This window comes from Chelonia mydas, chromosome 2 (genome assembly GCF_015237465.2).
Source record: "Chelonia mydas isolate rCheMyd1 chromosome 2, rCheMyd1.pri.v2, whole genome shotgun sequence".
NCBI classification, from domain to species: domain Eukaryota; kingdom Metazoa; phylum Chordata; order Testudines; family Cheloniidae; genus Chelonia; species Chelonia mydas.
In genome coordinates, this window is record NC_057850.1 from 57,494,088 (window position 1) to 57,519,700 (window position 25,613).

At 40.4% G+C, this 25,613-nt stretch overlaps 1 long non-coding RNA gene across 1 annotated transcript; it reads right to left on the reverse strand.

The window, feature by feature from the left end:
• Positions 1-17,688: 17,688 nt before the first annotated feature.
• On the reverse strand, positions 17,689-25,579 carry LOC119565581. The gene is made up of 2 exons (XR_005224295.2): positions 25,255-25,579; positions 17,689-19,452 (listed from the first exon to the last, which is right to left on the reverse strand). It is a non-coding gene; the product is annotated as an uncharacterized LOC119565581 (long non-coding RNA).
• Between the last annotated feature and the right edge of the window lie 34 nt (positions 25,580-25,613).

Here is a 25,613-nt window from a genome sequence, read left to right on the forward strand (position 1 = left end):
AACCTAGATGATCATAATGGTCCCTTCTGACCTTAAAGTCTGAGTTTTTAAAACCACAAATGTTTCAAATGCCTTTTTTTTTTTTTGTAGCCTTGACAACACCTCTAGAATGGTGGAGGATAGCAGGTAAGGGCATGGAAAGCAAGGTGTGAACGGTCCAGTGCTGCAATCTAGTACTGTTCCAGAAGTGGAGCACCACTTTGGATCTTCCTGCATGTCTGTCTGCTACTGCTCACAATGTTGGAGCTCTGCTCATTCTTTGCCACATTTCTGGTTCATAGCTGTGATAGTGCCAGCCTAGGAAATGCACTACTGATTGGAAGCAGCCCTGCTGCCTAGAACCTGGTACAGTAGCTTGGAAATATTGGGTGGCTGGGTGAGACGTTTTGGTATAGGGAGAGGCTGGGATCCATGACTGAGCAGAATCCTAAGGCACACTGTAAGCCTTTGTGAGGCTGAATGGGGAATATAGAATCGAGGGGGTTGAGGGGTGAGAGGATGCCTGAGCAGCCAGATGGAGAGGTTGGGTAGGGGGGCTAACAGCTGGTCCTGTATATTCTAGGGAGCCTTTGATTCCATAACTCCTCCAGTATATGTTTAAAATTTTTTTTTGTGTATATATAGTTTAACTTTTCAGGCAAAAAACATGTTTGAAATAGTATTTAATCGCTTGACAGCCCTATTAAAAAAATTAATTGGAATTAAAAAAATTAATTGCGATTAATCACGCTGTTAATAAAAGAATACAATTTATTTAAATATTTTTGGATGTTTTCTACATTTTCAGATATATTGAATTACAACACAGAATACAAAGTGTACAGTGCTTACTTTGTACAGTACTTTATACTGTATTGTACTTTACAAAGTGTATTGTACTTTCTACACTTTATTATACAGAATAGTGCTCACTTTATATTTTTATTACAAATATTTGCACTGTAAAAAAACAAAAGAAATAGTATTTTAATTCACCTAATACAAGTACTGTAGTGTAATCTCTGTATCATGAAAATTCAACTTACAATTGTAGAATTATGTACAAAAAAACCTGCACTCAAAAACAAAACAATGTAAAACTTTAGAGCCTACAAGTCCAATCAGTCCTACTTCTTGTTCAACCAATCGCTCAGACAAACAAGTTTGTTTACATTTGGAGAAAATAATTCTGCCTGCTTCTTGTTTACAATGTCACCTGAAAGTGAGAACAGGCATTTGCATGGCACTGTTGTAGCCGGTGTCGCAAGATATTTGTGTCAGATGCACTAAAGATTCATATGTCCCTTGATACTTCACCCACCATTCCAGAGGGCATGCATCCAGGCTGATCATGGGTTCGGCTTGATAATGATCCAAAGCAGTGCAGACTGATGCATGTTCATTTAATCATCTGAGTCAGATACCACCAGCAGAAGGTTGATTTTTTGGGGGGGGGTGGTTTCGGTTATGTAGTTTCCGCATCAGCGTGTTGCTCTTTTAAGACTTCTGAAAGCATGCTCCACACCTTTTTCCTCTCAGATTTTGGAAGGCATTTCAGATTCTTAAATCTTGGGTCGAGTGCTGTAGCTATCTTTAGAAATCTCACGTTGCTACCTTTGAATTTTGTCAAATTTTCAGTGAAAGTATTCTTAAAATGAACAACATGCTGGATCATCATCCGAGACTGCTATAACATGAAATATATGGCAGAATGCGGGTAAAACAGAGCAGCAGACATACAAGTCTCCCCCAAGGAGTTCAGTCACAAATTTAATTAACACATTATTTTTTTAACAAGCGTCATCAGCATGGAAGCATGTCCTCTGGAATGGTGGTTGAAGCATAAAAGGACATATGAATCTTCAGCGTATCTGGCCCGTAAATATCTTGCGACGACAGCTACAACAGTGCTATGTGAATGCCTGCTCTCACTTTCAGGTGACATTGTAATTAAGAAGTGGGCAGCATTATCTCCCATAAATGTAAACAAACTTGTTTGTCTTAGCAATTGGCTGAACAAGAAGTAGGACTGAGTGGACTTGTAGGCTCTAAAGTTTTACATTGTTTTGTTTTTGAGTGCAGTAATGTAACAAAAAAGCCTACATTTATAAGTTGCACTTTCATGATAAATAGATTTCACTACAGTACTTGTATGAGGTGAATTGAAAATACTATTTCTTTTATCATTTTTACAGTACAAATAGTTGTAATAAAAATAATATTAAGTGAGCACTGTACACTTCGTATTTTGTGTTGTAACTGAAATCAATATATTTGAAAATGTAGAAAAAATCCAGAAACATTTAATACATTTCAATTGGTATTCTATTGTTTTACAGTGTGATTAATCACTATTCATTTTTTAAATCGTGATTAATTTTTTTGAGTTAATCACGTGAGTTAACTGCGATTAATCAACAGCCCTAGTGTTTAACCAATTGTTATAGGTATATTCTACATAGTCAGCTATGTCAAAATGCTTTCTGAGACTTCTATCTGCACTTCACTGGTTGAAAGTAACAATAGTAAAAGTATGAACACTTTGAAAATATTAAGTGCTGTACAAAAATTAATCATCACAATGGGTTTGTACTAATAATATTAATAGCATCTTATTTCAGGTGGTGAAGCAGAGAGAGATCACGTTCCCAACACCACACGCCAAAGGTGCAGTTGGGATTGGAATTCGGGAGTTCCTGGCTCCCAATCCCATACATACCCAAAATAACAGTGGGTGTGGTGTTGTCTTGCTTGACAGTGGTTATGCAACCAATTAGTGTAAATTATCTTTTTATATTTTGTTCTGTAGGGTTTGGCTCTTCTTTGTAGGGGTTGTACTAAATGTACTATTGCATTACTGACTTTTCAGTTGTACTTGCTGGGTTTCTTTACCTTTAGAAGCTTTGATCCTCTTTTAATCATCATTTTGGACAGTGTTCCTTGTGTACCCAAAATTCCCAGTGAAGTCAGCTGGCAAGTGCATGCAGGATCAAACCGTGTGTATCTATTATTAATGGTAGTTACAGGCCACAATTTTAAAAAGTGACTTGTGATTTTGGGTGCCTCTGTTTTTTGGAGTGCCTACCTGGAAACACCTTAAAGGGGGCCTGATTTTTAGAAAGCACTGAAGACCCTCGCTGTAAAAAATCCTCCTCCTTCGAGGATTCTCAAGTTGGACACACTAAAAATCACTCGTTAGTTTTTACATTTTAAACACAGTCCTTGCAGTAAAACATTCAACCAGATGTGTAACTTCTACAGATCATCTACTGTTCTTTTGTAGCCTTAAAATAATATTAATACAAAATTAGCTAATTTTCTTGTTGCTGCCTGTTTGCTATTTAAGAATGTGAAGCATTTAAGAAACTTTAACTGGTGAATAATTCATGTATTTTCTTGTCATAGAGCAATTCAAATCTCAGCTAAATTTTCAAAAAAGTAAATATTAATTTAAAAACCCTCTCTACACCATGATTTTGATCTTGCCTATCTACTTCAACTCACAATAGTTATTTCTCTTTCTTTCTTTAAAATTTTATAAATTGCTATCTATTGTTTTATTGTTGAAAAACGGAAGTTATGATGTTTACATTTGTTTCTATGTATACATTGATTCATATTAACTTAGCTTTTTCTTAGTAAATGGGAGTATATTAACTGTCTCTCAAAAATCAATTTTATTTTTGTTGATTTTGCTCTCTTAAACTACATGTTTGCAGAGTATAAGTATTTCCTTTCAAAAATATTTAAATATGTGTATTCTTTGAGACATGGATTCTTGTTCAAATCTCTAGAGAAGTCAAAATATATGTCACCAAACCCCACCCACAATGAAAAACAAAGATCTGGGTTTTGTCTCGTGTTATAGTGCAGTATTTCACTGCTGTTCTTGGAGAACCGTTCTTCATTTCTTGTAATGGAATTGTAAGCAAATCCATGCTACATGGTGTTTTTCACAATCAATTATTTTGTTCATTTTGAAATATATCTGTTTTCCATGTAAAGTCCATATGTACCTTCTCCAACTAACCCCAGGAAAATAAGTTGTTTATTTTAAAAGATTTTGAAGTCTGAGTGGTCTAAGATATGAAGAGACAGATTAGTTTGCAAGGCAGTACTATACTACAGGCCTGCATATCCTTCTCTTTGTCAGAAATGGGATTATGGCACAAGTATAGAGGATTTCTTATCCATATAATTTGATGGCAGGAAATATTAAAATAAACTATAAACTCAATTTGCAGTTTGTCTTAGGGAGGAAATTGGGATATGACTGGGTAAAATACATATTGAAGGCTAATATCTAAAAAAACTTGGATTTGCAGAAACAGAACTATTACATAAGCCTCTCTGCCATTTTCTTTCGGTAACACTGAATATAATTACTTTACCATTTATTTTATTAAATGTAAATGTTAAATTTCCAAGCAAAGCTATATAAGTATGAGTTTTCTTTACCCTTTACAAAAACTGATGAGTTTTAGTCTCTTATTGTTGAATAAATTTCTGTGTCTTAATCCACACAATCAAATTAATTGAGGAATTAAGATCCAGAGGAAATAGTCATTACATTATGGAAGATTCACTTCTACAAAAGGAATTAGTAGTTTATAAACCTAAAAACATTAGGGACCTAATTTTTAGAGGTGCTGCACCTCTGCAAATCACTTTGTAAGTGAATTAATTTTTTATGAAAAGTACAAGATTAACGTCCACTGAGAAATTACAACAGGGGTTGTAACACTGCAAGCATCCTCTTATGGCCCCATCACTGTCGAGATGAGACGTTTCTTTTCTTGTATTGTGGATACTGGTCCATTGGTGGACTAGGCCAATCAACTTGCCTCACGTAAGGCACTGAACAGCCATCAGAAGATGGAGGCTTTTGGTTACCACCAAATCGGGCTTGTTTCAAATAACAACTCAGAGAATAAACATGACCATTTAAACAAAAATAATTAAACGTTCAGGGAATTCTTCTATTCTTCTTGTCCTATTCAACTAATTGCCTTAAACTTGAATGAATACACTGCATGTCTAAATGAGGAACTAATAGTATTCAGCAAAGCATGTTCGAAGCAATACACCTGCGTCCCTATTGCAGTGGTTCCCAAACTATCAGCTGTGTCCTCCAAGTCGGGTTGCATCATTAGCGTATGGGGCCACAATCCCACTTGAATATACAAACCCAAATCCGAACACGTCCAGACCTGCTCTACAAAATGGTGTCCTCCACTTAGTGTGACCTCACACGCGCTGTATGTGACAGGTCACACTTCCTGCAGGATGCTATTTTGTAAAGCAAGTATTTCTGCTGGGGACTTGCGGAGGTGCTGCATCTGGTGCAACCTCCAGCAGTGAATCTAGTGATGTAGATATAGGCTCACATGAATCAATAACTCTCAAACTAGGGTTAAGCAGGCAAAAAGGTTGGGAACTGCTATGCTACTGCTTGAGCAACAAACCTCAAAGCTCAAATTACGATGCTCCTACTATTCTAGTCATAGTCACTTAAGGACTGCTCACTTATGCAGACACTGCCAATAATGTGGCAGTTTTTGTGTACAAGACTCAGACCTGGTCTTGGGGCACTGCAAACTGTGTTGTTGCAAGTGGCACCCTCTAATGCTGGTCATGCATGAGGAACAGAAGAAGGGTAGCCTCAGGCATTGACCTCTGTATCTGACTCATGAGAGTTGCTGCTGTCACAGGCAGTGCCACCTCCAGCCGTCTAAGAAGCTAACTCCTCCTCCCTTTCCTAACATCTTTCAGGCCTTGTCTACACTTGCATTGGCATGGAGGGTACGTGTAGCTATACAGAATCATAGAATATCAGGGTTGGAAGGGACCTCAGGAGGTCATCTAGTCCAACCCCCTGCTCAAAGCAGGACCAATCCCCAATTTTTGACCCAGATCCCTAAATGGCTCCTTCAAGGATTGAACTCCCAACCCTGGGTTTAGCAGGCCAATGCTCAAACCACTGACCTATCCCTCCCCCTTCATAATGCAGGCTGGAACCTGTACCCTGAACCCCCTGTCCCAGGTTGGAACCTCCTCCCGCACCGTAACTCCCTCCCTGAGCCCCCTCCTGCACCCCAAGCCCCTCATCCCCAGCCCCACCCCAGAGCCCACACCACCAGCCAGAGCCTGCACACCTTCCCGCACCACAACCCCCTGCCCCAGCCCTGAGCTTGCTCCTGTACTCCAAATCCCTTGGCCCCAGCCCAGACCCACCTCCTGTACCCCAAACCCCTCATCCCCAGCCACGCCCCTAGCTGGAGCCCTCACCCCCTCCCGCAACCAACCTTCTGCCCCAGTCCAGTGAAAATGAGTAAGGGTGGGGGACTGTGAGCGACCGGGTGGTACGGGGCTGGAGTGAGTGGGGGGTGGGGCCTCAGGGAAGGGGTGGGGCAGGAGAGTTTGGTTTTGTGGAATTAGAAAGTTGGCAACCCTAGCAAAGGCTCTGGCAGTCAGGAGGCAGCAGGACACTACAATGCTAAAAAATAGCCTGTCAATATAGGAGCGATGGCTTGGGTGAGTAGAGAGTAGGGATATATACCCTAAGGTTCTGGCTTGTCTTTACTCGCCAAAGCAGTGACTCACTGTCTACGCGGCTATTTATACCTGTGTTAGGAGGTGTGCAGTATGTGTGCTCTACATGTCACTCTAAGGTAGACGTAGCCTCAGTTCTACAGGATTGTAGAGAGAAATCTGCTGTTCTGCAGGAGACTAGAAGCAGTAGCTTCTTGACCAGTCCTAGGAATTTTAGTATTATCATGGAAGGAGGAAGTAGACAAAGAGATGATGTGTAGGGGGAGAGTTAGAGGAGTTTCAACAGGGACCAAGGGCTACGTGCAGCAGAGGGTAAGGTGTATCTATAAGTGGAAGTAGAGTGAGTGGTAGGTTTGCAGTTTTGAAGGAGGGGAATTGATGTGGTACAGAGAATTAACAGTGGGTACAGACAGAAGAGTAAGTGATAAGTAAAGGAGGAGAGAGAGAACAAGATATAATAAAAGAAAGGTAGGGGAAAGAGAAGTATTCAACATTATAGAAATACACTGGGAAGAGAAACACCAGAACACAGTGAAAAGAAAGGAGAGAACAAAAGCAAGAGACAAAATTAATTCCTGCCATAAATACAGTGAAGTACAAACCTGCTTCTGTTTATTAAACACATCCTTTCCCCAGGCTTTGAGAGGATTTGACCTGTAAAATCTTGGGCACTCATATCACTAGTCTGAGCTATCTAGTACCTTTCAAAGTTGTAGCTTGTGCATAAGCATGATGTTCTCCTTTTATGTGGCGTTGATAACCTACCTAAAAGAGCACTTAAGTACAGAGATTTATAAAAGTGTGCAATTAAGAGTGTTACAAAAAATGTACTTCACTAATTCCCCTTATGTGAACAATCGTGTGTGTGTGTGTACATACATATCTAGCACCCATATGGAAAGTACCCTGTGTGTGTGTGTGTGTGTGTGTACTGTATATAGTACTCTATATTCCCAGATAAAAACTATTAAGTCTGACCTGTAGTTAAACCATGCAATGTGGTCCCAGATTACACTAAACTGATTTTTAAAGACACATTAAATTCTCCCATCTCCCATGCTTCAATGGTGTTACTAAAGGGCAGACTTTTGGGTTCTTGAAGTGTGCATTTCCATACCTTAACATGTCTTTTAAGTTTAACCTCAACTCTGAATTTCCTGGTTTTATAACGAGTGGTTAAGGAGCAACTACAACATCCCTGTAATGTTTTCACCCAACTGATATGTACTGATACATACTCTGTCTTCTTTCCATCCCTACTTTTTGTCTGGGAATTTCCTTTTTTTTTCTTTTTCATTTTAAAAATTAATAAATCAGCACTAATTAAGGAAACCCAAAGAGAATATTACCTTGTGATATTTCTAATGACTTGAAGATAAGTACCAATCTAAAACTGAAAAGAGAATGTTAACTTTTTGGGCCAGACTCATCAGTGTCCTGTGGCTGTTTTATGCCATTCAGTAGCACTGCAAAGCAGCCAGAATGTAGTGGCCAGCCAAACTGGGTTTACAACCTTATTTATATCACTAGAGCAGTGTAATGCAGCTGGAGCGTACTCCCTGGCTCCCCCCTCTGTCTCATTTTCCACATTCCACCTCCCTCCAGCACCCCTGCATTCCCCTCCATGCACACCCACACCAATTAGCTCCTCCTTCTTACCCCCAACATTCCTTGTACACATTCCCTTAAATTTCTCTGTCATCCTGTCATTCCCCCTCATTCTGTCTCCTTTTGTACATCATCTTTCTGCCCGCTTATGCATTTCTTCAAACTTCTCCCCTCTCTATCAATTCCTTTTTCTCTATTCCTACCCAATTAATCTCTATTTTTATTTACTTTATTTTTACTTTTTCGTTATCCATATTGTCTATTGTTATGAATGTAATATTCAGGATTACTAAAGAAATACACAGATGAAAATGGGGATAATCATGTGTGGTAGTAAGACAAGGTTTGTACAAAGAAGGTATATGCTGTTTTTTTTTATATTGCTGAGGTGCATTTTTGTTGATTATAGTTTAGTGTTTTGATTATTTGCAATATTATGATGACATTACAAAGCAAAGTGTTGGCTTTTGCTCACCACTAAAATTGTATCAGGTTTTTTAGTTTATAGCAAGAATGAAAATGTGTTTTATATAGCATTTTTACTTCATGTGCTTTACATGAATATCATGTACTCCCTACCATTCATGCTTTTGACTAGAGATGTGCTTGAGCTACAAAATTAGGATCTAGATTTTGAACCCACAAATTTGGAGGCGTTTGGATCAGAAGATTTGGTTAAGGTACATCTCCTCTCTAAACAGTATAAAACAACATGCAGTTAACTATGGAATACTATAAACACAAAACATGTTTCCAAATCAAGTAGTGCATAAGTTTCATACAAATATTTTATAGATTAGTTGATTTGATTAATCTGATACTTGAAATAATGCAAAGATAGATCTGTTTGATTCCCATTACCCCATTTCTGCAAACATTTGCTATATCACATTTTTGGCAATCATGTGAACACCATTAACTGACTATCTTAATTGTGATTTGGGGAAAAACTCCACTGGTTGGGAAAGAGGGCAGACCAAAAATAGATGCAGATATATGTGTGTGTGTGTGTGTGTGTATATATATATATATATATATATATATAAAAATTTCACTTCTGTAAAAATTACATAATTTTGTTGCACATATGAAGACATTTAATATAAAAAGGTCTCTGATGTGCAGGGCTGGTTTTTGATACAAGATTCTGTCTTCCTGTATGTGAACCAGTCACACCAGAACTACAAAGAAGTGCTTTTATTTTTTGTGAGCAGCAGTTTCAAGACATGTTGCAGCCACCAAGAGTTGAGGTGGGGTGAGGTTCCTTCCTGCCAAGTCCGTAGGATGAGTAATACTTAAGTTTACAAAATACTACGTAGTTTAATTTTTTTAAAGGCAACAATTATTGTAATGCAGAAGAACCTATATCAGTCCCTACAGTATTTTCTAAAACTTGATTTAAACATCTGATTAGTTGGGTGGCGAAAATGAAATCCAGTGGAACTTTTGAGTATTTTTATTATTTTATTTGTTTTACAGCAACACCTGGGGGACTCGTCCAACATTGGGACCTCATTATGCTAGGTGCCATATAAAGACATAGTAAGAGATGGTCCCTGCCTTGAAGGGTTTGTGACAGTGCTGTCATTTTCTTTGCAATAAACCCTCCTAATTGCTCCAGTGATGTAGCAGTTCTGCCTTTGATTACTCAGCTGCATACTTATCAGTGGGTATCTGAGTTTTACACCGTCTATGAAGTTCTTAAAACGGGCCAGATTTGGGAAATTAAGTGCACAAGAAACAAACTTATGAAAAGTTAAAAATAAAATAAAATAAAAATCCTTCATTCCCATTTTCATTTAATTTCCAGAATTCTTTAACTCCTTTACTATGCGAGGATTTCCATGAAAATATGAAAAATGTCCTGATTAAAAAATGTGATTAAAAAGTTATCTTCCCTACAACTTGTGTAGTTTTACCCTTTTATCTTTCAGCTTCGATAATTGTGTCTTCCTGCTTTGACTTAAACATGTTTCATTGTAATGAATGAAAGTAATTGTGGTTGGCCCGTATATATGTAGATCTTTAAAAGCTGTGCATCACTTTATAACTGATACATATCATTGATATTTATAAAAGCAATGTATTCTGAATTGTCACTAATCTGAAATGGAAAATATTTTAAAATACCATAAAATACTCCTACTTTTTGAAGATGTACTGTGTTAATTAGGAATTCTTATGAGTATTTTTCACTCCATTGTTTGGGTTTTTCAGTTTACTTGATTTTCCTGTTTCAATTATGTAAATTAGGAAGGTTACTTGATTCAAGGATATTTACTATTCCCTGTTTCTGCTGTCTTTTGCATCCTGGTTATTGTTTATTCTTTCTACTTCTTGACAAAATAATTTTGACAAGAAAGCTTTTAGAAATACACTCATGTCAATACTGGAAAGTAGTTCCTAATATTAATATTTTTATATTTGGACTGTCCTCCATTACCCTCTGTTATTCACTAGCATTTACCATGGATATTAAATGTAGTAGTGTTGTTCACATAACATACCAGATTACTGTTTACACTCTGTTGGTAAATTTACATAAATCTACCCAATGGATGAACAGGAACAATACCATGTGACTTATGTAACTAACCAACAAATATTCACAACAACTGTTCACCAGCAAGCTGCAGACTAATATCTGATCACTCAAGAAAGTCACAATTTCAAATAATGGATAATTGAGAATTTGGGGATCTGTTACATACATTTAAAAGGTAAAATCCTTTGTCTGTTGAATAAATTACTAATTGTAGATTTTTTACTCAGTGCTGTAAGTAGATTATACACTGATAAATACACTTTGTTATAAAGTAGTTTTCATTATAGAAAACCAAATTAAATTTTAAATGCTTTATATCAGGAAATAGACAATATACAGAGAAATAAATTACTGATAGCCATAAATATTAGTACATAAAAATAGATACTAAATTACAATTAACAATCTTATTGAAAAGCAATTGTGATAGTGTCCCAAGAAAATCTGGCGCCAGCCCACCGATCCAGACCACATCATCTTACAGCACCGTACAAGTACTCAGCATCAGTGCATCTGTAGCTGCATCCAGAACTGCAATCTTCCTTGCTGTAGATTTCAGCACTACAGTCAGCACCAACCCTATCCACTGATGCAGCATCATCAAGCCCTAACACACTGCGGGCCACGGCACCACCCATGGATCCAAGTTATACTTTGTCCTTGGCATCATCAGCCGGTGAGGAAGATCCATACCAAAAGCATTTTTACCCACCCAGATTTTCTCCACAATCTTCAACATCATAGAGAGTCAAGACACTGCACAAGAGTTGGGCCTTTAACCTGTAACTGGGTACATGCCACATTTGCTCAGAGATCCTTTGTCTTTATTGAATTGACAAATACGTACATCGTTATAATTCATTCCCAGTTTTGAAATAGGAAAAATACACCCTGCCCACCAGGCTCTTGTCCACCAATGCCCATATAACCCTGCTGGGGACCCTTGCCTGCTCGGAGCATCTTTAGCCAGAAGGGAGAGCAGAATAAGGTTATTTCACCCACAGTGCTGGCACTACAGACCTCCCAACAACCCCTCTTGGTTCTACTCCAACCACAGGTAGAGATGGAAGAAATGGCACCAGAAGGCAACCCTTTGGCACTGGTGACCCTGTCTTCCTTGTCCCTGATGAGACTGTAGTGCCGCCAACAGCCCCACAATTGACCAATACAAAGGTTTCCAAGACCTATTAAAAAGGTCAGTGAGGCCTTTCAAACCCGTTGAGGAGGTATAGGAGCAGACACATAAGTTAGTAGACATATACTCTGGACTTCTTCAGTGGGAAGAACAGCCCTCCCCGTCAGTGAGGCTGCTATTGACCCTGCCAAAATCCTGTGGCAGATACCTTTTTTGGCATACCATACCTCTTGTAAGGCAAATAGAAAATAATGAATGCCTCCTGAAGGTGTGGAATTCTTTTACACGCACCCTGTCCCATCCCCCATTGTAGTTACAGTGACAAATGAAAAGGCAAAACAATTCAGGTCCACACCAAAGGAGAAAGAGCCAAAGAGACTACAATAATTTGGTTAAAAAGCCTACTCCCTGGTGAGCCTGCAGTTCCATGTGGCCAATTTCCAGGCCTTATTGGCAAGGTATGACTTCTGCATACATGAGATTGTTCTGCTTGCTTTTGCAGATAATCTGCCAAATGAGACTAGCGAGGAATATATATGGCCAGTCAATGAGAGCCAGTCAGTGGCCAGGAGAAGCCTGCAAGCAGCTGCTGATGTGGCTGACACAACTACCAGATATATTGCAATGGTAGCTGTTTTGCAATGGGTTCCTTGGCTTCAAGGATTGGGGTTCCCCAGAGAAGTCCAAATGATGGTAGAGGATCTGAGGGGGGCAGTCAGGGGGCGGGAAGTGGGAGGGGGCAGATAAGGGGTGGGAGCCAGACTGTTTCGGGAGGCACAGCCTTCCCTACCCAGCCCTCCATACAGTTTCGGAACCCCAAAGTAGCCCTCAGGCCAAAAAGTTTGCCCACCCTGGCATAAGGGGTGCATATTGGTTTACAGCAATCCCCTGATGTCTTAATAATAGTGTGCCATAAGGTGCATATGAGGTCTCTACAAACAACTACTGAAGCACTGGCCAATCTAATCATTGCAAGATGTAAATGCGGATGATATTTGAGGAATTATGTATCTATACTGAAAACTATATTCTTAGGGTATGAAAGTTAAGGCAGGTCATTTGAAGGTGATAAACAGATTCTGTTCAGGCAGGGGTCAGAGACACTCCTCTCTCTCTGGCTGACCATTGTGCAGTGTATGTCCTACAATGTACATCTATTTGCATACAAAGCCACCAATTAATCAAGATTGCAAAGTCGACAAGAGATCACAAAATCTACAAGAAGGAACACTGAGCAGGGGGTGTCCTATTTATGACTAAGATCAAAGAATTAGCCTGGTAATCAGGAGAATGTAGAGAAATACTCAATATCCTTCACCTAGGGAACAAGCTGTTCGTGTGTTTATCTTATGAATGGAGGATCACAGCTGGTCTGGTTGTTAATCACTGTAAGAAAGGCTTTGGGTGAGCTAATCTTCATTAGACCAGGAAAATGTCTGGTTAGTTAAGTAAGTCTAGGCTTTAGAAAGCATGTTATGATTTTATTTTATACGTAACCATTTGTGTTTCCAATACTTTTCTGTACTTGCTATTACATGATTCTCTGTTCTTTGGTAAATATCCTTATACTTATTTTACTATAAACAAATCTAAGTGCTGTGAATTAAGTGGCATGATGATCCTGAAACTGATCAGCTGAGGTGTACTGTTCCTTTGGGAATAGTATATCTGTAAATAGTGTGTGCCCCTTTGGAACCCGGGCTAGGCACTAAAGGGAATGCTGAGAGCGTTCGGTGTTTGGAGTGTGCCTACTGCTAACCTGCCGGACAGTGTCTGTGTAAGCTGAGAAGGGAGTGTTTGCATTGCCCCTGGCTGGTAGAGTCAGGGAGCTGACCCCCGTCAGGCATGGACAAGGCTCCCTAATGCTAAGGGCAGGTGGTAGCAAGGGGCCTCACAACAACCCTGCGTACCCTCAGGAAGCTTCATATACTCCATCCTGGTTTTGGTGGTGCCTATAACCCCTTTCCCATCCCTTTTCAGAGACCCTTCTTACATCGATAAACCTGACTCTGGAGTCAGGAGACTAGTTTGCACCTCTTAACCTTCAGGATGCATACTTCCATATTGCCATTATTCCGCTCACAGGAGGTACCTAAGGTTTACAGTGGGCCAGGACCACTATCAGTATTGAGTACTGTCCTTTGAACTCTCCCATGGCACTGAGGATATTCGCCAAGGTGCTATCAGTTGTGGCAGTTTATCTGAGAAGACTATCTGAGAACTTACCTGAACATCAACATAGACCCTTATCTGGACAATTGGCCTGTATAGGGGAAATCTCCTTAACAGGCCTGTAGAACCATCTACAACATGCTCAACCTCTTTCAAAGGTTATGCCTGAAAGTCAACAAACATAAATTAACATTTAAATTAAGTGGTGCAATCCTAGACTCCTCTGCATCCTGGGCCTATGTACCTCAAGACAGATTCAAGAACCTGTCCATCCTTATTATCCAATTTCAGGGAAACCCCTGTATCAATGTCAGGTCATGCCTCACCCTTCTGGGTCAGATGGCCTCTTGCACCTTTGTGATGCTGTGTAATAGACTTCACCTCCGCTGCTTGCAGAGTTGGTTGAAACTGGTTTACACACCTTCCAAACATCACTTGGATGTGCCTCTCATTATGCCACCCTTGATCCTATCTTCACTGAAACGGTGGAGAAACCCAATGAATGCCTGCAAATCTGTCCTCTTCCAGGTGCCCCAGCGTCCAAGACCATTGTGATGTTAGGATGAGGTGCCCAAATTGACCAATTAAAGATACAAAGTCTATAGTCCCCAAGGAAGAAGAAGAGAATGCACATCACCCTCCTAGAACTCAGAACTGTACAGAAAGCCTGTGTGTCCTTTCTCCACCTAATATAAGGACAGTTGGTACAAATCAAAATCAACATCAACAATCAAGATGGAGTCAGATTTTTTTCCTCTCTGTCAAGAAGCCATCAGGCTCTGGGATGGTGCATCAAACAGCAGATATCCAGGGCAGCTGTACTCTTACCTGGACTGTTGAACACTTTTGAAACAACCTCAGCAGACACTTCCTCCCCAATCATGAAATCAAAGACAAAATTCTACAGGACGTTTTCATGGACTGAGACAATCCCAAGATCAACCTCTTCACCATTCAGTACAACAACAAATGTCCAAGATTCTGCTTGAGGCGTGGAATGAGTCCAGGATCCATAGCAGATACATTCCTGATACTATGGTCAGAAGATCTGATGTATGCTATTCCGCAACCCTTCTAATTCCTAGAGTGCTTCACAAACTCAAACAGGACTCATTCAAGCTAATCCTAATAGCTCCAGCGTAGCTCCAACAATTCTGGTTCACAGACTTACTGAACCCATCAATATTTCAACCCAAAACCTTACCTCTGCTCCCAGGCCTGCTGTCTGAGAACCAGGGACAGATTCTACACCCAAACCTGGTGTCCCTACATCTCACAGCATGTCAGCTGGATGGATGGATGTTGTCAGCAAAACAGGTCTGCTCTTCTCTAGTTAGAAAAGTTCTAATAAGCAGTGGAAAAGAATCAACATGACAAAATGGATGAGGTTTTCCCACTGGTGCCACCAAAAAATTAGTGGAACCACATCATTCCTCCATCCCTCAAATACTCGACTACTTACTGAAACTAAAACATAGGGACCTGTCCCTTAGTTCAGTTAAGGTGAACCTAGCTGCCATCTCAGGTCATCATCCACCAGTGAAGGACTTTTTCTCATCTGTTGGTAGTTTAAGTTCCTGGAGGGCCTAATTCCGGTTTTCCCACCAATCAAGGAACCTGTACCTGCACGGGACTTAAACATGGTACTCTTAGCCCTCATGGAGCTACCCTTCGAACTTATGGCTTCTTCCTCCCTGCTATGCCTTACTCATTTTCAGTTGCTATAACTTCTGCCAGAAGCATAGGGGAGATTCAAGAACTACTGGCTGGCTCACTGTACACAGACAAGGTATCCATGAGAACACACCCTAAATTTCTCCCCAGACTAGTGATGGAATTCAACCTGAATCAATAAATATACCTACCACTATTTTTCCTGAAACCTTATGCATCCAAATCTGTTGCACATTTTAGATGTCAGGAGAGCCCTGGGCTACTACTTAAAAAAACAAAACAAAACCCAATTACCAAGACTGTTTGTCTCTCTCCATAACAGAGAGGCCGAAAAGCTCTGCATTTTCATCCCAGAAACTATCAGACAAGATTTCTGACTATATTAGGACATGCTATGAGGTGGCCAAGGTAGAACCACTCTCCATGATCACAGCTCATTCCCCGAGAATACAATCTGCATCAGCAACATTGCTGTGAAATCTACCAATATCAGACATTTGTAAGCAGCCATTTGGGCATCAATACACATGTTCATGAGACTGCATCCTGACTGAGGCCTCCAGCTGGTGCTACATTTGGTAAAGCAGTTCTTTATTCATTGTTTAATGAACGAATCTGCCACCTCCTTAATACAATCACTGCTTAGGAGTAACCATCAGTGGAAATGTGTATGCAGACGATCACTCAAAGGATGTACTATTGTGTAAAATAAAATATTCTTGAGGAATGGGAAATTACCTTCCATATACAAGTAAATGGATTTCTTTGAGATGTGTTGTCCGTATGCACATTCCACACTCCATCTTTCAATCCCCTCTATCTTGGGAGTTCCTCTTTTTGAGGTTCTGCTGTAAGAAGGAGCCAAATGGAGGCTGGCGTGCTTTGCCCTTATGTGCCCTCACTGTGGAGCACAAGGGCTGAAGGGCACACAGTATGGGATACTGCTGGCCAAAATGACTCTGACCTCAGACTTATGAGGTGCATGCACACTATCAGTGCAATGTGCATATGGACAGCACATCTCAAAGAATTCCATTTACTTGTGCATGGTAAGTAACTTCCCATTCCTCAAGAATATTTTACACAATAGTCTAAATTGTTTCCTGGATATCAGTTGTTGTACATATAAATATATCTGAACTGTCATCTGTTTTATGACCTTAAATTTCATTCCTCTCCATCTTGGTTTTTCTAGCCAATTGTCTGACTTTAGACTATAGAAAGAGAGTATCAGGCCTTTTGGTGACATGAGTACAATCTTTTTCATGGTTAAAAGCATAAGCGCTGACTCCATGGCGCTCCGAGGCTGGAGTGCCCATGGAAGAAAAAGTGGATGCTCAGCACCCATCAGCCACACCTGATCGGTGGCTGGGGAGGAGTTTGGGGAGAGCAGTGAGTGGAGGCTGGGCGCCTCGGGGAGAGCGTGGGAAGAGGCGGTGTGGGGGCAGGGCCTTGGGAGACGTGAGGGCAGAAAGAAGTGGAGCAAGGGCAGGAAGAAGCGGAGCAAGGGTAGGACCTTGGGGGAGGGGCAGAGTGAGGTGGGATCTTGGGAAAAGGGAGGAGTGGGGATGGGGCCTCTGGGCAAAGCAAGGGTGGAGCACCTCCAGGGAAAAATAAAAGTCAGCGTCTGTGGTTAAAAGTAAAACTAATGCTTGGTTCTCTAGTACCATAAGCCCTGATCCTGAGTCAATAGGATTCTCATGTGTATGAGGTAATGCACATGCTTTAGTTTTTGAAGAATTGGGGCCTATGTATGTGCTAATGGAGACTGTGTTGTATTCTTATTATGTGTCCTAACTTAAGGTAACAATAGTGTAAAAACCTAAAGTAATATCAATTACTTAAATGAATAAACTCCCATGCTCCAAACATGCTCATTGGGGTTTCATGCCAGTTGAACTTTACAATTTTTAAAAAATAGTTTGGTATACTGGGTTATTACAGACTGGGCAAACAGGAGACAGCAGGTTCTTTGGCACAATTGTTACAGGCCATTCCCCATTCCAATACAGTGACATTAACAATGGATTTAATTTTATCTTTATTAAAATATGAGGATGCAAATGTAATCTGCAATATAAAGTTAGAATGACACATTTCCCTCTCTAGATCCACTGGTGTATACAAAGAATCTCCACTCATCCAATCTTCAATAAATCTGAGCTGACAGGCAATGTGATAGAGATTTCTACATAAGAATGAAAGCCCTCCTCCCACCTTGGCACACTTCAAGGGCAATACATAGCCACCTTTCATGAGAAAAGCCTCTCAATATCCTTTCTAGGCAGCATCATTCATTTGCTTGTATGTTGTATCACCATTCTCTTCCTTTCATCTCTTTTTGTCATTGGATTTTAAACCTTTCACGGAGGGGACTGTTTCTTTTCTACATTTTTACTGTGCCCAACAGAATGGTGCCCCAGTCAGGATTAGGGCCTTTGGATGCTACCATAATGTATTTGTCATTACTGATACTACTATTATTGTTGCCCCCTTTTGACCTGAGCAGCTAGTCAAATTTTGAGGTGCTCGGAATGTTCCAGTTGGGAGTAGAAATTGATGATGGAGTCTGGTATTTTCTTTGATGCAATCTTGCTTATTTACAAGGAATGTACAAAGTTCTGCTTCTCTGAACGCAAGAGGATCCAAGAATAAAAGGAGCAGTTTCCCTGCTTACAGTCCCAAGCCTCTTTAACCAAAAGCTCTCTAGCTTTTCACAGGGTCAGAATGAGACTACTTGCCTCTCCCTTTTGCTCTGTTCTCAGTTTGTTTGTGTGTTCTCTCTCTCTCTCTCACACACACATACCCCACCCCCTCCACCCTTGTCACAATACCCACTGGAACTCCCCATTCAGATGGTGCTAGTTTTTGGGCAGACTCTGTTAGGCCTTGTTTTAAGTGGTTTAACGTTATTATTAGATCTAAAAGTTTATTTCAATACTGTTGTTTGTGAAGTGTTGGTGATTTGCTTGTGGAACAAGCTTCATTCTTTTCTCCTGAAGAGATTCCAGAGAGTAGGTCTGGGTAACTGCTTTTCTGTCAGCAGGGTGTTCTTATGTGGGGTTCCACATCATCGGTGTTGTGTTGTGTCTTTGGGAGGATCAGTTAAGAGGAACTGGTCAAATTGTTTTCATGTGCTAATGACCCTCACTGCTGCCCATTTCATCTGATCAACAGGGCTCAAGTGAACATCTTTCTTAATACATGGAAGCAGTCTGAACATGACTTTGGCAGATCTTGAAGTGACAATGGCAATATGCTCTATATGCCTTTCATCATCTTGGAAAATTAAGCTAGTATGGAAGGCAGCAACCTGATTAAGCCATGTGCATGTGACATCAGTGCTCTGAAATCTGCATGTGTTGCTTGTAGTTTTTTGCATGGAGTTCAAGTTGTTGGTTATGACATATGAAGCCCTAAGTTGCTTGAGCTATCTACCTAAAATCTCTTTCTTCACCATACCATGCTGCCATAGCTGATCTGTGGAGGGTTCAAAGAGGGATTGGACATATATGTGGATAACAAGAATATCCAGCATTGTAACAGTTATGGTAAACAGAAATTTGGAAGAGATAAAAATGCTTCAGAGTTTAAACCAATCTCCAAATCTTACGAATTAGGCTGAGACCTTCATGAGGGGAAAATTACCCCACATCTGCCTTCTGTGGAGTTCTTGCACGTTCTTCAGAGGCATCTAGTGACGGGCACTGTTGCAGACAGAATACTGGACTAGATGAACCACAGATATGATACAGTATGGCAATTCCTATGTTCTTGTCTTCTGAATCTGTAAAACATTGACCTACTACTTATTGAGTGAACTATAATTATTATACTGGAATTATATATTACTTCTATCATGCACTAATGTTAGGAGAAAATTCAAAAAATATTCTACAATAGATATGTAATCAGAGAATCAGTCTGGTACTAGTTGCTGAAACATGGCATGCACGTTATGAGAAGAGCAGCAATTAATGAAAAATTCCAGATCTTAATAATGGCAGAACTTTGTGTGGTGCCCTTTATAATTAAGTGGTAATATCATTATCCCTTTGTTTTACAAGGCAATAATGCAATTCCCAAGTGGATGAACTGTGAAGCCAAAGGCTAATATGTTTATCACAATGGGAAAAATAAAGGGCAATGAAGACATTTAATATTGTATTACGTCTGCAAAGAGACATACATACCAATGTTGTTATATTATGAAGGAGTTGGTCATGACTCCATAGTTAAAGGTGGGTCTGAACTTCCATTCAAAGTCTTATTTCCCCCCCCCTTAGGCTTCTGACAGGAGTAATTACTGCTTGCAAATTGGGATGCTTGAAGTAGGGTATGAGAATTTTTTTTCTGAGATTTTGGGAAGTACAGGGTTAAAGATGTTCTTAAATTACTTGTTTTAGATTTTTCCCAGTGTCTCAGGATTTTCAGTTCACATATTCTCAGAAGTGGTAGGTTTTCAGAACTCCTAATATCAGCACCCAGATGGCTCTTTACAAACTTAGTACTGGATGTTTATTATACATGGAGCAGCATTTTCCAAGATAAAGCTATTTACTAATCTTTGTCCTTAGGGACTGGGTCGATAGGATCTGATCCAAAGCTCCTTAAAATCAATGGAAATCTTTCCTTTGACTTTAACAAGCTTTGGATCAGACCCAGACAGAATGGAAATGGATAAGGTGCTAGACAAACTACTTTCATCCTGTGAAGTGTCCTGCCAGTTTGCTACTATTCTCTGATTCTGGAAGAGTGCAGAAGTCCTCCAGGATCAACAAATGAGAGTATACAGGAAATGTGAGTGGAAAAGAACTTGGAGAGTGGAAGAGGAGCCCACAGCGAGAGATGGACATAGGATCATTCCCCAGCTTCTCATGTCATCCTACTGCTCCCTGGCCCACCCCTAAGGAATAAAGACTTCCTGTTCTCCTACAGAGAATTAAGAGGTTCTTCAGCTCCAACAGCCACCTGATGAGCCATAATAAGTTAGGTCTGACTGCCTCAACAAACTAGCTTTCAAATGGCTGAGGAGCCCAATAAGGTTCATGAGGCTGGAAAGAGAAGGAAGAAGTCTTGGGGAATGAAGAATCTGTGCCCTACTTCCCACTGTATGGGCTTGGGATCATAAACATTTCTAAATGTTTTTAAAAGTAAGGAAGTTTCCACACACAACCCTGATTATACTGGAGTTTATGGTTGAGAGCATATATCAGTAATTTAAGATTTTTTTTAGAAAAATTAATTATAAAAAAGCACATCAGGGGAGTAAGTTTAAATATAAAACACAAACAATTTGAAGTGAATGGATCTGAAATACCTTATTACACCTGCTGTGATGCCACCCTCCTATATTTCCTTCTTTGTTCCTTTCATAACTCGGGCCTATTTCTGAAAATGCTAGGGGTTTGTAGAGTCAAGCTTCTATGCTGTACAATGTTGTTTGTGGATCAATAACTTTTTCTAAAGAAACTAAGTTGCCAAATGATGTCTGTGAATATAAGTTTGGAAAAATGACCAAATCACTGCTATTTGTCCATCTTAGCATCATCTTTTTTCCATTATGATGTTAAGAAGCCTGTAGTATGAGGAAACAGATCTTAAATCTGGTGCATGTACTGTACTTGTACATCTTGAACAGACTTATAAATATGATTCCAGTTGTAAGTGTATGCTTTGACACCACACTAACCTTTGCTTTTTATGTAAAGTGCTAAAACTTCATTAGCCAGTAAATTTGTGTATATAGATACAGATTTACTGATAAGTGGTGGCACAAGAAATCTATATGAAGAATATACAATGATGGCTTTTAGTGTGAAATCTGTTTAATTACAACTTATAAAGTACATCTTTATCTGTACCTAGTGTATGGCTCTGCAGACTAGACTTTGCACAACCTTTGACTTAGGAGTAAAACATTCACGTGTTTGATGTCTGAGATGAAGCTGTTTGTTATTGCTGGATAAAGTTGTCTACGAATTAGTTTTTGAGGGTATCACAACAGGAGCAAAACTAAGGTGGGGTTTTGGGCTTGTTAACTGTGCATCCCTGCGCTTTCAAATATTAAAATTGCACTTAAAAGAAATTCAAACTATGGCTTTATTTTCTGATGCTTTTTATTATATGTTTGTAAGGTTTTCCATCCTTTAAATTACTGTTATGCTCTCTTAAAAAATTAAGCTGGAGTTAAAGTTATCTGAAAATAAATATTATAAATACATATTTATTTAATACAACATTCATAGAAAGTTAAAAAATATTTTGTGTTTGGAGTGTGAGCGTGTTGATGCTGGTGGTAAATTTCAGAAAGTGATACACAAGTCATTTTATTGTATCCATATTGGGAGTTAGTTATATTGACATATCTTTAGGACTTTTGCTCCTAAATCACTTAAGCATTTCTGAAAATCCCACTCTAAAGGTTTATCTACATGGAAGATTTTTCCAGTTATACTGGTATAATTGTATATAATAATTATATCAGTAAAGTTAAATTACTCCCCCAGGTGGACACTGTTATTCCAGAATTAGAGTGGCTTTTTTGACTTAGGCTGTCTTACTCAGCAAGCTTACAGCGACACAGCTGTACCAACACAGCTGCACTGCTGTAAGATCACTCATGTAGCTGCTCTATGCTGATGGGAGAGAGCTCTCCTATCGACATAATAAAACCATCTCAACCAGTGGTGGTAACTATGCTGGCGGGAGAAGTGCTGTGCACACACACTATCACTTATGCCAGTGAAACGTACGTCGCTCAGGGGTGTAGTGTGTAGTGTTTTTTTTTTTTCCATAGCCCTGAGCAACATAAGTTTTGCCAACATAAGTAGTAGTGTAGACATGGCCTTTGCTTAAACTGCTTCCAAAGTGGCATAAGCTGAACTAGAAAAAGACATTCCTATACCAGAATAAGAGTATCCACATGGGGAGTTATACCAATAAAACAATAATGCTTTAATTTCACACTACTGAATGAGACTGTGGAAAAAATAGTATGCAATCAAATAATTAAAAATTATATCAATTTATATGCATGAGGGCCATGGTATTTCCTAATTTTGAGCCCTCAACTTTGCAACCTTAATGTTTTTAATGCAGTTTTTAAAATATAATTTCCTAGCTTTCTAAAACAGTAAACTGAATAAAAATGCCATCATGTGGAATCATAATGATTCCCACATGGCTTATGAACAGGATTAGAACTGCCTGCTCCACAGCACAGACCTCTGTCACTGGAGCTAATATAGTAACTAGTAGCAGTAGTAGACTGCCATCCTTTAAGTGGGTGAGCCACTAGAGGGAGATAAGAAACATTTTGCCAGTGGGTTTCACAGCTAATTGAAAATGAGGGCCAGGGATAACGAGACACTGGAATCCCTGGCTCCCTTCCAGGTTCTGAGGTGGAGTGTATCTTAGTGGTTACAGACTCTTCTCCTCTGTCTGCCTCCAAACCTAACTTTTTTGGCCCTGGCCCGGCCAACCTGTTCTCATCCTAGTCACCTCCCTCAAACTTTAACCTTCCCTGTTTCCTTTCCACTCTGACTTTTGTTCCGGTCTTCCTCTTCCTCACTTCCCTGCCAGGCAGGCTTCTCTGGCTACCAACAAGGGGAAACATGGAAAGCATAGGAGTGTTTCCCTGCTGTCAGTTTTCTGTGAGTGGCCTGATTGATGGGAGGAGCAATTGTAAGAAGTATCCTGTTCCCTTCTTGCAGCCCTGGGATGGAGTGGGCTCAGTTGCTCTGTGAGGACGGCAAACAGCAGTCCGGTCAAATACCGGAGCCGAGAAAGGGTGGAACGTACTCGGTGCTGGTGTAAGCTGTGGAGAATTTAGCTGCCAAACTCTAACAAGTCTTTAATGAACATGTGCAAACAGAGGCTCCTAACTGTTCAAACATTGGTAAATTTTTGCAAGGATGACAAAAGGTGACACTAGTGTCTCTGCCCCCCCCCCACCCCAGCTGCAGAATATGGAGGCACTAGAGCTTCTCAATGAAAGTGTTGTAAGATTTTTTAAAACATGGACAAAACAACACAGCTTTCCTTAACCTTGTTCTGAGAAATGGCTGAACCATTTCTGCTGAAACTTAAAAATTCAGTCTTCAGCAAACACACAGCATAGGGAGTTTCAACTAAGACAGTTAATATTTAGCAATGTCATAAGGGACTGAAAATGGAGTATTATACAGGAAAGTGTTGGGCAAACTTAATGATAGGCTTTTGGTACCGTATTACCTACAATAATATCCTTTGGGGTCTAGCAGAAAATTATAGCACCATGGCACTGGAGTAGAATAACCACCTTTGAAATGCAAAAAGCCGCAATCCCCCCACCACACACAAAGGCAAGCCCACCGCAACCCCAACCACAAGGCAACTCCGCCACTTTCCTCCTCCCAACAGCCACTTATAATATGAGAAATAACATATATAGATAAGTTTCAGAGTAGCAGCCGCGTTAGTCTGTATTCGCAAAAAGAAAAGGAGTACTTGTGGCGCCTTAGAGACTAACCAATTTATTTGAGCATAAGCTTTCCTGAGCTACAGCTCACTTCATCGGATGCTCAAATAAATTGGTTAGTCTCTAAGGTGCCACAAGTACTCCTTTTCTTTTTACATATAGATAAGATTGATAACATCATTTTCTTACTTAAACTCTGGAAGTAGGAACACTGCAGCATCTTTAGCTGGACATATAAACTTTTAACATTAGATATCACAGTGTATTGTGATGATCATGCAAAATTTTAGACCCATGTAAAAAAAAAAACCCAGCAAATTATTTTTCTGGCAACTGGCAAATCCATAAAAAAAAACAGCCAGGCCTGTCAAATACCAGCCAAGTGATAACCATACATTGGAGTATTATACATGGAAGTATTGGGCAAACTTAATGTTAACCAAACTTAAGCATTTGGTATCTATCACCTACAGTAATACCCTTTTCAGAGTAGCAGCCGTGTTAGTCTGTATCCGCAAAAAGAAAAGGAGTACTTTTGGCACCTTAGAGACTAACAAATTTATTTGAGCATAAGCTTTCGTGAGCTAGAGCTCACTTCGTTGGATGTATGATGCATTCATCCGATGAAGTGAGCTGTAGCTCACAAAAGCTTATGCTCAAATAAATTTGTTAGTCTATAAGGTGCCACAAGTACTCCTTTTTTCGTAATACTCTTGGGACGGGGGGCGGGGGGTCTAGCAGAAAAATATAGTGCCATGGTATTTATCTAAGAATATGAGGAAAAGTAGAGTGGGTACAAATGGAATAGTTTGATGTTTCTAATCTGCATAAAGTTGCTTTTTAAAAAAAGGTGGACAATTGTGTGTGCCGGATCTAGCACTGAACTGGCTGTGTGCTCCCCACCACACTACATGCCACATTTTCACAAAGCTGCGACATTTGCTTTTCCAGACCCAGCAAAGGGTGCCTGTGTTTTCAGAAACTCGCCTTTCCACGTTGTGAATCTCATGGAGCTCGCTTAGGACACTATTTCCAACCCCCCCGCCCGGCGCACTTTGTTTTTGTGTGGTGGGGAGGTAGGAGCGACGGCTGCTCCCTCCTTGTGGTGAACACGGCGGCCGTACAAACCAGCGCAGAGCCGCTCTCTCAAGTCTCAGCGACTGGGGAAGACGACTCCCTGGAGGACGGCTGGCAAAGGGCCACATTCGCAGCTCCACGCCCGGCGGCTGAGGGGTTTCTTCGTGGGCTGCGTAGGTTTCAATGGGCCGTTTCCCCCACCTCACCTAAGCGCGCTGGGCAACCCCCGGGTCGCGCTCTCCCTTCCAGAGCAGGGCCAGAGGCAGCCCGGGGTGTTTCATGGAAAGCATCAGCGCGGGGAGGAAGTTTCCTCCCCGCTAGCGGCCAGGGAGCCTCGGCGAGCAGCGCCGCCGCGCCGGGGGAAGGAGGGAGGGACTGCGCCTCGCGGCGGCGCTCCCCGCCCCTCCTCC